Raw genomic sequence first — 13243 nt, 5'->3', positions numbered from 1 at the left:
GCTGGAATCGGCAATGGACCGCACAGAGCCCACGGTGCACCATGGGAGAAGACCCGCGGTGCATCGTGGGTGAAGATCCCGGCGGCCATCTTGGTAAAGGAAGAAAGAAGTCGCCGCAGCGCGGGGATTCGGGTAAGTAATAAACTTTTTTTTTTTTTTTTTTTAACCCATCCCTTGGGTTTGTCTCGCGCCGAACGGGGGGCCTATTGAATAAAAAAAAAAACGTTTTGGCGTGAGACAACCCCTTTAATGTTTTGTTAGCCTTGTAGCAATATAGGAATTTTTTTAATCACAGATGAAGGTCTATTGCAACATAGCTCACATCATCACATTTGCCTCTTGCAGTTTTCAGTTGAATGTCTTAACTTGTTCTGCCAAGAAATTAAAACTTTTTACAGTTTGTTCTATTTTGTGAAAATTTGTTTCAACATGGTTTTGTAATAAAACTTTTAAAGCCAAGATGTGTGTTGTGGTGGTTTCTCATGAAACGGTGTTTGTGTTATCCATGCTGTTTGCACTCTACTTGCCATTTTAGCCAAGTTGGTACCAGTGTGGTGCAGAATTCCATGGTCACCCCATCATGACCGCCAGAGGTAACCAAAATTCAAAAGATAGGATTGCACACACTTCTTGAATCTCCTTCCACACCCCAGCAGTATCGTCTGGTAGACTCAACCACCAACCCCTCTGGAATTGTGTGTATATTACCCTACGGTGGATGTTTTCTCTCTTGGCTTGATAAACGTTGCCTGGGTTTACAGTGGATATCTGATGCGTATTATTTTAAAAGCATTCATGAACTTTTGCAAATTCAAGAAATGTGCACAATCCTGTCTTTTTGCGTATGCTGCTCATGGGGAGACTTTTATCTCTCATGCTCTGGTCACAGCACATGCCAGCTCTGTAACACGTTTGTAGAGTACTGCTGCCCGTAGGCCACAGAGGTGTGCAGCTGTATACATTTGCACACCTCTGCAGCAGTCACCTGAATTCCCCTGAGCTGCGACCCATGGGGCAGGAAAGAGGTAAGTATGCCTTGTTTTTTTTTAGGACCCAGCTGCTAGAACCTTTATTGTAGTCATAAAACTACTTTTAGGGGACCACTACCATGAAAGTGTCTGCTTCTCCCCGGCCCCCAGCACTGGTCTTCTTTATCTCTTCTGGCCGGGGAATGAAAAATCCTTGCCTTCTGGAAGCGCTGGCTGTGATTGGCTGATGCTTAGCCAATCAGAGACAGCGCTCGATGAATGGCTGTGATTGGTTCATCGAGCGCTGACTGTGATTAGCTAAGAGTCAGCCAATTCGAGGCAGCGCTTCCAGGAGGAGATAAATAGATGAAGACTACCAGGAATGGGAGGAAGCTGCAGTGGAGCCCCGGACAGCACTTCTAAGGTGCTATATACTTTTTTTTTTTTTCTGCAGCCAGGGCTTAGGTTAGGGCTTTGACAGTAGGATTTCCTACTGTCAAAGTTGCACTGCACGAAAATCGCGCTTTCATGCAATGCAACAGAGAGGAAGGCTACACAACCTCACGAGTCGCGGGCATATCGTGGGATCCGGAAGGTTTTTGTCTCGGGATGACGCACACTCCAAGACATCGCATGTGAATTAACCTATAGGAAAGCTTGGGCTTTTTATATACATGCGGTTTGTAGCATTGATGCAATACGACAAAATTGCGCAACTTTGTCCCCCGTGTTAACGCGGTCTTATTGATACAAACGTACAAGAGCAGGTACAAACACCAAATTCCTGGAATCATGCAGAAAAGACAAAATGCTACATGGAGGAGGTTGAACAGGTGCAAAATACTGGTTAACAATCACTCATACACCCATTGGGAGGAGTGCTAGTGGTTGCTCATCAGTATTTTGCACCTGTGCAACCTCTTCCATGTGGCACTTTGTTTTTTCTCAATGCTGTTTGGGAATTGGTGTTTGTGCCTTCTCTTGTTACTCTAGCAGTGAGTGTAGCTTTTTTTTCGTGACTTCTTTTTTTGCGCTACACTAGTGTCTCGTGGTACCGGACCAGTCATGTTAACCTTCACTCTCAATACATTCCTTTTGGCATCTATGACTGTGTTGTGGGTGGATCCTTACTTGGACCACTTATGGTAGGTACTAATCGCCTTCTACCAGGAACACCTCACAAAACCTGCCAATTTGGAAATGCTCTGACCCTTTATCCATTACAACTTGTCTGTTAGAGTCACTCACAACCTTACATTCTGCATGTTTTCCTGCTTTCAATACATCAACTCCAAAATCTGTCTATTCTCTTGTTATCCTATATATACCGCCAAATGATTGGAGCTACCTTATGAGATAATCAGTTATTTGGTGACAAGTGTAAGGCAGACTTGGTAGTTCTCATTGCCACAGTCATACTTCTCTACATCTAGGTGAAGAATTTTTTTATCGGCATAAGACTTGTGTATATAATGGTTACAGTTCTGTGTAATATGTATATGCACCGTGTGTGTGTGTATCCTAATCCATAGCTGCATAATAGCAGTGTAGTCTGTATTTCGCACACTAGATGGCAGTGTTGCAGCACTGACCTTTCTACCATTTGTTAAATGTTTTGCTTTACTTCCCTGTAGGTTTTGCCTTTTTGGACTTGAGTTGGTGTTTTCTTTTTTTTGCCTTTTTTTTTTTTTTACCAACAATATTGTAAGTAAACAACATCAACTTTATTTTATATCCTAACACATGCTATATTTTCAACAGATAGGGCTCTGACATAAGTCTGTTTATATCCCCAGTGGCTGCCTTTTTGTATTTATTGTTAATGCCATATACAGGATTGGGCTCCAGCTGAGCATAAACAGTCCTATTTTATAGCATGGATTTAACACCTTAATGATGCCCCCCCCCCCCCCCCCCCACACACACACACACACACACACACACACACTTTTTTTTGTTCATTTTTGGCCTCTCCTTCCCAGTTTCAAGAATCATAACTCTTATTCTGCCATTGACGCAGCTGTATTTTATAATGGTACCATTTAACCCCTTGAGTGGCGGGTTTCCTACCACCCTGTCGTGCCCACCAGGGCAGGTTTTTTAAAATGGTCTAATCATTGAATTTCAACTAATTTTGCAGTTGCGTCTCAAGAGCCATAACTTTTTCATTTTTCCATAGACATGACCGTATAAGGGCTTGTTTTTTGCGGGACAAGTTGTGATTTTTTTAAACGGGGGAGGAAAAAAAGAAATGGGGAAAAAAGAAAAAAAAAGGGGCCATGTCATTAAGGGGTTAAATAATGTATTAACTTCCTTCTCTGGGTCATTACGACGCATGGATACCACATGTGTGATTGTATTTTTGATTTTTTTACAAAGTAAAGGGAGACAAGTGTTTTTTATTTTTTTTTATAATTTTTTACCTTTTTTTTAAATTTTTTTATTTTTATTTTTTTGTCCCTTTACGGGACTTCCGCAAGGACCCATCAGGACCCCCTGATCACATTCCGGGGGTCCGATGGTGACAGCCCTTTACATGCTGCAGTGACAGCCCTTTACATGCTGCAGTCACATAGACTGCCGCATGTAAAGGGTTAACACAGCAGAGATCGGAGGTTATCTCTGATCTCTGCTGTAAGAGCTGGTACCTAGCTGTCCTCTGACAGCTAACAACCAGCTCTCCCTGCCACAGAGACCATCGGCTTGCTTCGGACAAGCCGATGGTCTCTATGGCAACCTATAAACAAAGCAGGAGATTGCCGGCATATCGGCAATATCTTCTGCTGGTTTTTCAAAGCCCTTGCTTTGTTCTCTGTCAGTCTGTGCAGGCAGAGCACAATGTTACAGCTTGTGGCATTGTGCTCTGCAGCTCCCATAGTGATACATAGCCCGGAAATCTTCCGGGCTATGTTGGTATGAGCAGTGGAGCTCGTCCCGGAAATTTTCCGGGCGTGCCACTCAAGGGGTTAAGGCATCATACAATGTAGTGCAAAACTTCTAACTTTAACATTTCTAAGAGTGAATTGAAAAAAGAACAAAACACAATTCTGCCTTTTTGTGAGGGGGGGGGGGGGGGGGGTAAGCGTAAACACAGTTATTAAAATTGTTTCTTATAGCCCAGGTAACTAAAAAAGCGCAATTCTGGTGTCAGTTTTATTTTCCGACAACGTTCACCGTGCAGGATAAATAATACATTGCTTTGATAGATCATACTTTCATGGACTCAGCAATAGTAATTTTTTTTTCTCCATAATCATGGGAAAAGTACTTCTTTTTAACTTGCCTTTTAATTTTATTTTCTTTCTTTTAGTCCCCATAGCGGACTTGAACTTGTGATTTTTACCATAGTATTGCAATACACTGTGTTCTGACAGGAAGTCTATCAAGATGTCTCACAGGCAATCGGACATGGCAGCCCTGGGGGTCTTCAGGAAGCCCCAGGCTCTCGTGGCAACAGAGCACCATCTTGCAATCTCATCATGGGTGGGCCAATTGGAGCATTTTAATGCTTTTGGCAGAATTCACAGTGGCCTTTAAAGGCTTAACAGACACAATCAAAGCTCACGCTGATCATGGCTGTTGCAGGCTGCTAAAGACATCTGGCACACACCATGTATGGAGCAGGATAGGCTTCCAAGTCCTCTCTAGACAAATCCTGGACCCCCGGGCAGGGACAGATTAAGGCTGCCTGCAGTATTAAGTAGCCAATTTTGATGGGGCCCCCAATGCCCTTCGCCCCTCCCATGGTAAGAAATGTTAAAGCCGTAAACTAGTAGTAACGAAGTCACAGTGGTATGTAATATCTATATTAGTCCAAAGTTGAGGCCATCACAGATATAGAATTTAAAATTTCACTTTTATTTAGAATTAATATATAAAAAGGGTCAGGGCCTACTAACAAAACAACACATAGAACATATAACACAAGACAGACAGATCCACGCCAGTGGAGTCCCGGGGAATATAGGGGAAGGAGAGAGGATATCAACAACTCCCGTATATTCTTTCCCAGAGAGGCACCAAGAGTCTTTATTTAAAAGACTTTTATGTGTAAGAAGTTTAGATCAATGTCTTATGATGTATTACACTTTATTAAATGGTGCGTTTCTTGTACTTTTTTTCACCATTTCTCACATGAAAACTCTCCAAGACAATAAAGTGAGAGTTTTATTGGTATAGCTCATGTACAAGAAATTTCTGTTATTACGTAGATATGGTTGTTGCTCGAAGGATGAGAGCTTTTTATTTTATTGCTCATATAAAGAACTTCTGCTTTTGCTCAACAATAAGAGCTTTTTTTAGAGTTTGTTTTTGCTCGTATAGAAAGCTTCTGCTTTTGCTCGACGCGTTTCTGTATCGGAAATGACCGATAGTTCATCAGGAGCTGGGCGAAAAATATGCCCTTGAGTGAGCAGAGAGGAGTTTACTAACTGAGAAGGTATAACAGAAGAATAACTCAAATGTGTCTGTCAATATTTCATAAAGGGAGATGCTCCCAATTGCCTTATTATAATATGTTGCTTGACCCTAACAATATTCGGGTTCACCAGCATACTCTACCCATCTATAGATCAATACACCTGGATCTAAGTTAGCTCGCAATTAGAAGCTGAAGGTAGACATGGGGGGTGTGTCACTCTGGAGTGAGAAATCTTAAATATGCACTATGTGCATCGTGTGAGGATAATGCACACGATCCGTATAAGTGCTACCTGCATCTGTACAGAATAACCAAGTTTTACTTTGGTATTTAGCATAAAACCATGAACCATACGCTAGGGCTGGTGGCTACTAAATGAACAGCCACCAGGTTAAATACCTATTAGCCCAGCCGGTTAAAGGGATATACGCACAACATATGCAGGCACTATGAGAGTAGAATCTATCTTAGGTAGCCCCCAAGGTCTCTGAGAGGTCAATCTAGACCAGTGAGTCGTCTGCCAGGACTAGTAGCTTCACATGAATAGGCTGCCAGATTGTAAATTTGTTAATTCAATCTGGGACAATGCCCAAGTCTAGCCTAGCTACTGTTAGTAACTGCCACAATGGCACAAAGCAATCTTAGGCTAGCTATACTAGTCAGCAGAGCGAGAGAGGTAGAGTAGAGTAAGGCAAAGAGAGATTTTAGGAGTAATCTCCAGCAGCGCCTGCGGCTCTGATGGTGAGCTTTAGGCAATCGGACATGGCAGCCCTGGGGGTCTTCAGGAAGCCCCAGGCTCTCGTGGCAACAGAGCACCATCTTGCAATCTCATCATGGGTGGGCCAATTGGAGCATTTTAATGCTTTTGGCAGAATTCACAGTGGCCTTTAAAGGCTTAACAGACACAATCAAAGCTCACGCTGATCATGGCTGTTGCAGGCTGCTAAAGACATCTGGCACACACCATGTATGGAGCAGGATAGGCTTCCAAGTCCTCTCTAGACAAATCCTGGACCCCCGGGCAGGGACAGATTAAGGCTGCCTGCAGTATTAAGTAGCCAATTTTGATGGGGCCCCCAATGCCCTACGCCCCTCCCATGGTAAGAAATGTTAAAGCCGTAAACTAGTAGTGCTCTACACCCTCTGCAGCAAATTTTTAGATCACGACCCTTTTATGCTAAGCCATGCTCTTTATACCCTCTCACAGTAATAGTGCTCACTGGTGACCCCTGTATAGTAATAGTATATCTCTAAATAAGTCAATTACCAGCTCTACATAGTGACATTGATTACAGTGCAGTTCCCTCTAGTGATTACAGGTGGTGTCATTTTGTATTGGTGTCGCTCTCTCTCCCTTTTCTTCTCCATCTGCGCCCACACCATCACAATGACTTCTCCCAGTCACAACTTCTCTCTGCAGAATTTGACACAGAAATCTTTGGCTCCTTGCTTTTCCACCACCCTCCCTATGTTTTCCACATCTGCATATAATGCATAATGCTTAAGATAGTAATTACGCCCCATGCAGTAAGTGCTGCTTTTCGTGTCCTCCACACAGTAAAAGCGCCCCCTTTCCTGACCCTATCAGTAATTATTCAGCGTCTTTTGCTCCCAAAATTAGTAATGCCTCTTTTTCTGCCCCCATAATTAATAATGCTCCCTTTTCTGCCCCATAGGTAAAAATGCCATCTCTTCTACCCCCTGTAGGTAAAATCCTCCCATAGGTCATAATACTACCTTTCACGTTCCCTTAGCTGATATCTCCTTTTCTGCCCCACTTATAAATCATGCCCCTCTTCTGCCACAATAATAATGCCATTGTTTTTGACCCCATAATAGGTAAGGCCGTCTTTTCTGCTCCCCAAGTGTGGCAATGTTCTGGAGGCATTCCTGGAGCACCCTTGTTGTGTGCGACAGAGCATTATTCTGCTGGAAAATGCTTCTTGGAAGCCCTGCCGAGGTGGCGAGCAATGCATCAATACGACCATCCAGTTTATTACATTCCAATAATGCGCCCCTTCTCAAACTCTGTTAACTGTGTGAAATCTCTTTGATTGCATCTAAGAGGCATGACTAGTGGTCAACAAGCTCTACACAAGTGAAAAAAGAGGTCACTACATACAAGTAGCCTCTGAGAGCCTTTTTTTTAGGCCAAAGGTGGAACCACTTTTAGGGCCTCAGGTGGCAAGGCCGTTCATCTAATCATTTGCATACCTGCAAAGTTGGAGATGTAACTGTAGGCCGAGCTTTCCAACAAACTGAAAACTTACGTTGGTCTTGGTGGAATGTATTCCTGTAGAATTATACTGTTATGGGTCTGTGTGAAAAGTCCCAAATTGTATTTTACTGACCATTTAGGAAGCCAAGGGTTAAAATAAGTTGAACCATCAGCAAAATACATAGTAAATATAACTACGTATTCTTCCCATGATAATCAAGTCTAAAAATACAGATCCATGATCCAGCTCCTATGACATGTAACACACAGGTGCGGGCGGTGTATAAGATATTAAGAGGATGAAGCAACAGTCTCTATTTCTCACTGTGGCACTTCTTTTGTTTTCCCACTCCTGCCACGTGTTGCAGTGAAATGGGGTGCATCCAGCGATACTGTTTCCTGGCTGTGGTGTACCCCAATAAAAGTCAGATATACATTCGCAACAATGTTTATCTATTTCCAAGGCAGATGATGAATTTTCCCCCTTTTTACTTAAGTGGGAGAGACACCTTCATTTGCACCTTACTCCAAATAAGAGACAACATTTTATTACCCAAAAGACAAATATCAACAATAACTACCAGGAAACAAATTACAAAATTCTGTCTCGCTGGTATCATGAACCGCCTTGTATGGAGGAAAATATTCCTAGAATCGCCCTCTCTCTGTTCATGATGTGGTCCAAAAGAAGGAAATATCCTTCACATCTTCTAGAGTTGCTCCAAAATGAAGTCCTTCTGATCTCCAATAAGGTAGATTTCTTCAATCACTGGCTGGATGAGCCGGCTTTATACACTTTGTAAAAAAAAAATCAAGCACCTTGAAGCTGTCGTTTTGCTGTAAAACTCGTCCTGCAGTTACATCTCAGGCAGATATGCAAATGATTGGAGTTGTGGTGCGATTAGATGAACGGTCTTGTCACCGGAGGCTCTAAAAGTGGTTCCCCCCTTGGCCTATAAAAGGCTCTCGGAGGCTCCTTGTGTGTAATGACCTAGTCTTCCACTTGTGTAAAGCTTGTTGACCACTAGACGCCTCTACGACGCAATCAAAGAGATTTCACCCAGAGCTTGAGAGTATTTTCATTTGCGTGCGGCAGATGAATACTCCTTAATTGAGTTCCACATGTGTCCTCTTTCTCACAGAATTGCACAGTCCATCGTGCATCCTGTTGCGCTTTCCGCGTGCATTTGTGCAACCCCCAAATACTTCTATGGGGACCCTCAGTGTACAAACGCACATAAAAGTAGAGCAGGATGCGGTTTTTTTGTTCATGTGCACGAAATGCAAACAGAGGAAATCTATATGATCTCATTGGAATCAATTGGTTCCATTCTGTGTATATTGGGCACGCAAATAAGCCTATGTAAAGCCACCCTTATATAAGCAAATAGCAATTTCCCTTCTTTAGACGAAAAACACTGAGCTTGTGTTGAATATTTTTTAATTGTGCGAATAAAAGTCATATTTTAATCTACTTTTTTTCAGTAACCTACAAAAAAAAATCTTGTAGTCTGGAAAAGCAACTAAAGTTCCATTCAAGTTAGACCCCATTTACACTGATAGATGATTGCTCAACCCCTTCCCGCAACAGGACGTACCAGTACGTCCTGGGGATAGCGCGACATCACATATGATCCCACGCTATCCCGCAGCGGGAGCCGGCCGTCAGTCACAGCCGGCGTCCAGCTGCAACAGCTAAGTAGATCGCGGCAGGGAAAGAGTTCACAGAGGGATCGCGCTCCCTCTGTGTCTCCGGCCGTCTCTCACGATGTCATCGTGAGAGCCCGGCCTGTCACCATGGCAACAGGACGCCAGACACTGGCGTCCTGTATTGCCTGTGCCTATAATCGCTGTACAAGCGATAAGGCATGGCAGAGCAGTAGCTCAGCCATGTCTTACCACAGCGATCATCGGTACAGTGCTGCCAGTCCCTCAGAGGGACTCAAATAGTGAAAAAAAGAAAAGAAAAGTGTAAAAAAAGAAAAATGTCAAAAAAAAAAGTAAAAAAACCCTTTTTTTATGCTTTTTCTAATAGCATAAAGGGGGAAAAAATTAAAACCCCACATATTTGGTATTGACGCGTCCGTAACGACGTATACAAAAAGTTGAACATGCTTTTTATTTTGTACGACAAAAAGCGTAAAAAAAAACGCTAAAAAACAGAGGCAAAATGCTAATTTTTAGCATTTTGCCTCACAAAAAACGCAATAAAAGTGATCAAAAAAGCTGTACATTCCCCAAAATGGTTCCAATAAAAACAACAGCTCGTCTCGCAAAAAATAAGCCCTCATAGAGCTCTGTACATAGATAAATAAAAAAGTTACAGAACTTTGAATGCAGCTATAGAGAAAAAAAAGATTTCCAAAAAAAGGGGGTTTTATTGCAAAAAAGTGTAAAAACCTAAAAAAAAATAACAATTTTGGTATCGTTGTAACTGTACCGACCCGCAGAAAAAATTTTGTGTGTCATTTTTGCTGCATGATTAACACTGTAAAAAAAAGAAAAAGAAATCTATGGCAGAATTGATGCGTTTTCTCTCCCTGTTATCATAAAAAAAAATAAAAAATTTTTACGATATTGTCTATGTACCCAAAAGTGGCACTGGTAAAAACTACAGCTCGCCACGCAAAAAACAAGCCCTTATACGGCCGCGTCCATGGAAAAATAAAAAAGTTATGGCTTTTGAAAAACGGAGATGGAAAAATACCAAAAAATCGCTTGGTCCTCAACGCCAAAATAGGCCGTGTCATTAAGGGGTTAAAAGTCACTCAAACGATAGTTTGAGTGACCGTTTTGAGCGATCATCTTTGCATAGTCTATAGTAGCTACTTAAGAGCTATGCAGGTTGAACAGGACACTGCGGCTATCGCTCGGCGAACAATACAGCTGTTCTGCATAAGCAAACAGCTGCATAGTTTTCCGCAATTACAGCTCGTGTCCCGCTGTGAACTACCAGTGGGACGTGAGCTGAAAGAAAATCATCAGCGCTGTTGACTGTGATAACAGCCTGCACCATTCATAAGAGTTCATCGCTCAATTCAAGAAAACTAGTATTGAGCGAGGAACAACTCATGCACGAAAACTGCACGATGCCTGTGCATTTAGACCAAATGATTCTCACTCAAAAGAGTATTTTGTGCGAGAATCGTTGGGTCTAAATGGGCCTTACATCTTTTTTCACACCTCCCTTAAAATTAGCTTTTCTTTGTTTTGCCATAGGAGCAGAAAAGAGAACGTAACAGAGTGCCAGATCCGTCATATGATGGACACTGATGCCGCCAGATGCACTCCATTTACTATAATGGGTTCCACCAAATTTGCGTCATTCTGCCAGAAAAATTAGCGCTATGTGCTACACTACTTCTTCCAGCATTTATGACGGAATCCTCTGGCCGTGCGAACAGAACCTTATATCTGTATATGTCCATGCCACTCATATGACATACAATATGCACCACAGACGTGTCAGATATAGCGGTTTCCCTAATCTACATAATATTCTAAAATAATATCCAACAAGAAATGTAGCCGTCTGAGCGAGTAGCGCGTGTTTACCAAGGAACTGGCAGTAAGTACAGTAAGCTCTTGTTAGGATACTGTACCCTTTTAGAGTGTTTTTGTCATTTGCATAACCCATTAAGACAAACCCAATTAGCCGCTAGCCGGAATGTATACAATGCTTAGTCTCAGTTTCCTGTGAGACCTGACCAGCCGTTTCTTTCCTTTCTAACCTTCTGGGAATGTTGTAAAGCTGTGCAAAATGCCTATAATTCACGCTGCAGGATATAATTAGACTTACAAATTTCAAGTGGTCACAAATTAGATGTGTGAAAATATGCTCTCCAAATATAACGCCGAGAAAGGCTGAAACGAGTTAATCACTGGTGTCTGCGTAATGTAAACTCAATCCCTAAATGTTATTGCAGTCAGTAAAATCTAATCATGTCATACTGAATGGGTTTTACTAAATTACTGTGATTATTACTTTAAGCTACCACTGGGATACCTAGTAATTGACTGCAGCTGCTGGCATTTTATTGTGCGCCATCCTACAGCTGTAATGCATTGGAGATAATACATCATTGAACACAAGAATAAGGTGCTCTTGTTTATTGTGTGCTTGCTCGATAACGGTCTCTCTTTTTCTGTACTTTGGTGAGTTTCTGTGACTTTAATGGCTTTCTTTCCTTTCGCCTTGTGATATTTTGGTGCTGATACTGAGCATAAGATGAACTCATCGTATCAACGTATGGTTGGCCATAAATGGGCATGATTTCAAACTCAACAGGATGTTTCTAAGAAAGAGCCCCAACATATTCATATTTTTTACTGGACAGTAAAGAGGTCGTTCACATCAGTAATATCTGATCAATAAAGTCTTGAAGACTCTATTTCGATAAGTCCAAGTTCCATTTCTAAACTTGTACTGATTCTGAGTTCCATACTCTTTTTTTTTTTTTTGTGTGTGTGTGTCAGTTTGAGCTTGACTGTGCATTTGGTCCTTTTTGACTCTGGTGGGTGTGTCGGTTGTTGGTGCACACCTGGGGGCAATTAGGGAGGGGTTTTAGTGCCCTCCTGGCCTGGATTCTGTGCTGGTCAATTTATGTGCAGTCTCCTTCTGCTGTGTAGGTAGGACATCTCTGGATGTGGTTTCCATGGTTCTTTAACCCCTTGAGGACATGGCCTATTTTGGGCTTAAGGACGCAACCATTTTTAGCAGATTTTCATCTCCATTTTCAAAAGCCATAATTTTTTTACTTTTCCGCCGACGCGGCCGTATAAGGGCTTGTTTTTTGTGTGGCAAACTGTAGTTTTTATCAGTGCCATTTTTGGGTACATAGACTATATTGTACAAATTTTTTTTTTTTTTTATGATAACAGGTAGAGAAAACACATCAATTCTGCCATAGTTTTTTGTTTTTTACAGCGTTAAGCATGCAGCATAAATGATACAATACATTTTTTTTTCTGTGGGCCAGTACGGTTACATCGATACCAAGATTCTTATATTTTATTTTAGGTTTTTCCACTTTTCTGCAATAAAAACCCTTTTTTGGAAATCTTTTTTTTTTTTCTAAATCGCTGCCTTCAAAGTCCTGTAACTTTTTTATTTTTCCATGGACGGAGCTCTGCGAGGGCTTATTTTTTGCGAGACGAGCTGAAGTTTTTATTGCTACAATTTTGTGGAATATACGGCTTTTTTGATTACTTTTATTGCATTTTTTAGCGTTTAACGCTTTTTGCTGTGCAGAATAAAAAACATGTTCAACTTATTGTACACGTCGTTACGGATGCATCGATACCAAATACGTGCCATTTAAATTTTTTTTTATGCTAGTAAAGAAAAAAGCACAAAAAAGGTATTTTTTTACATTTTTCTTTTTTGTCCTGCCATGCCTTATCGCTTATACAGCAATTCCAGGCACTGGCAACACAGGATGCATGATATCGGGGGGGGGGGGGCGGCAGAGTGAGAGAGATCTCTCTCCCCCCCCGCCGCCTCCCGCTCACCCCCGAATCTGCTCGGACCAGTATGCAGTTACTCGAGAAGAGCGATGCTCACTCGACTAACTGCCTTAACCAAGCATGCCCGCTCATCTCTACTTTTTAACTAATATACAAGAATCTAAAAAGTTT

This window comes from Eleutherodactylus coqui, chromosome 8, assembly GCF_035609145.1.
Source record: "Eleutherodactylus coqui strain aEleCoq1 chromosome 8, aEleCoq1.hap1, whole genome shotgun sequence".
Taxonomy (NCBI): domain Eukaryota; kingdom Metazoa; phylum Chordata; class Amphibia; order Anura; family Eleutherodactylidae; genus Eleutherodactylus; species Eleutherodactylus coqui.
The sequence above is the reverse complement of the archived record's forward strand: the minus strand, read 5'-3'. Positions refer to the sequence as shown.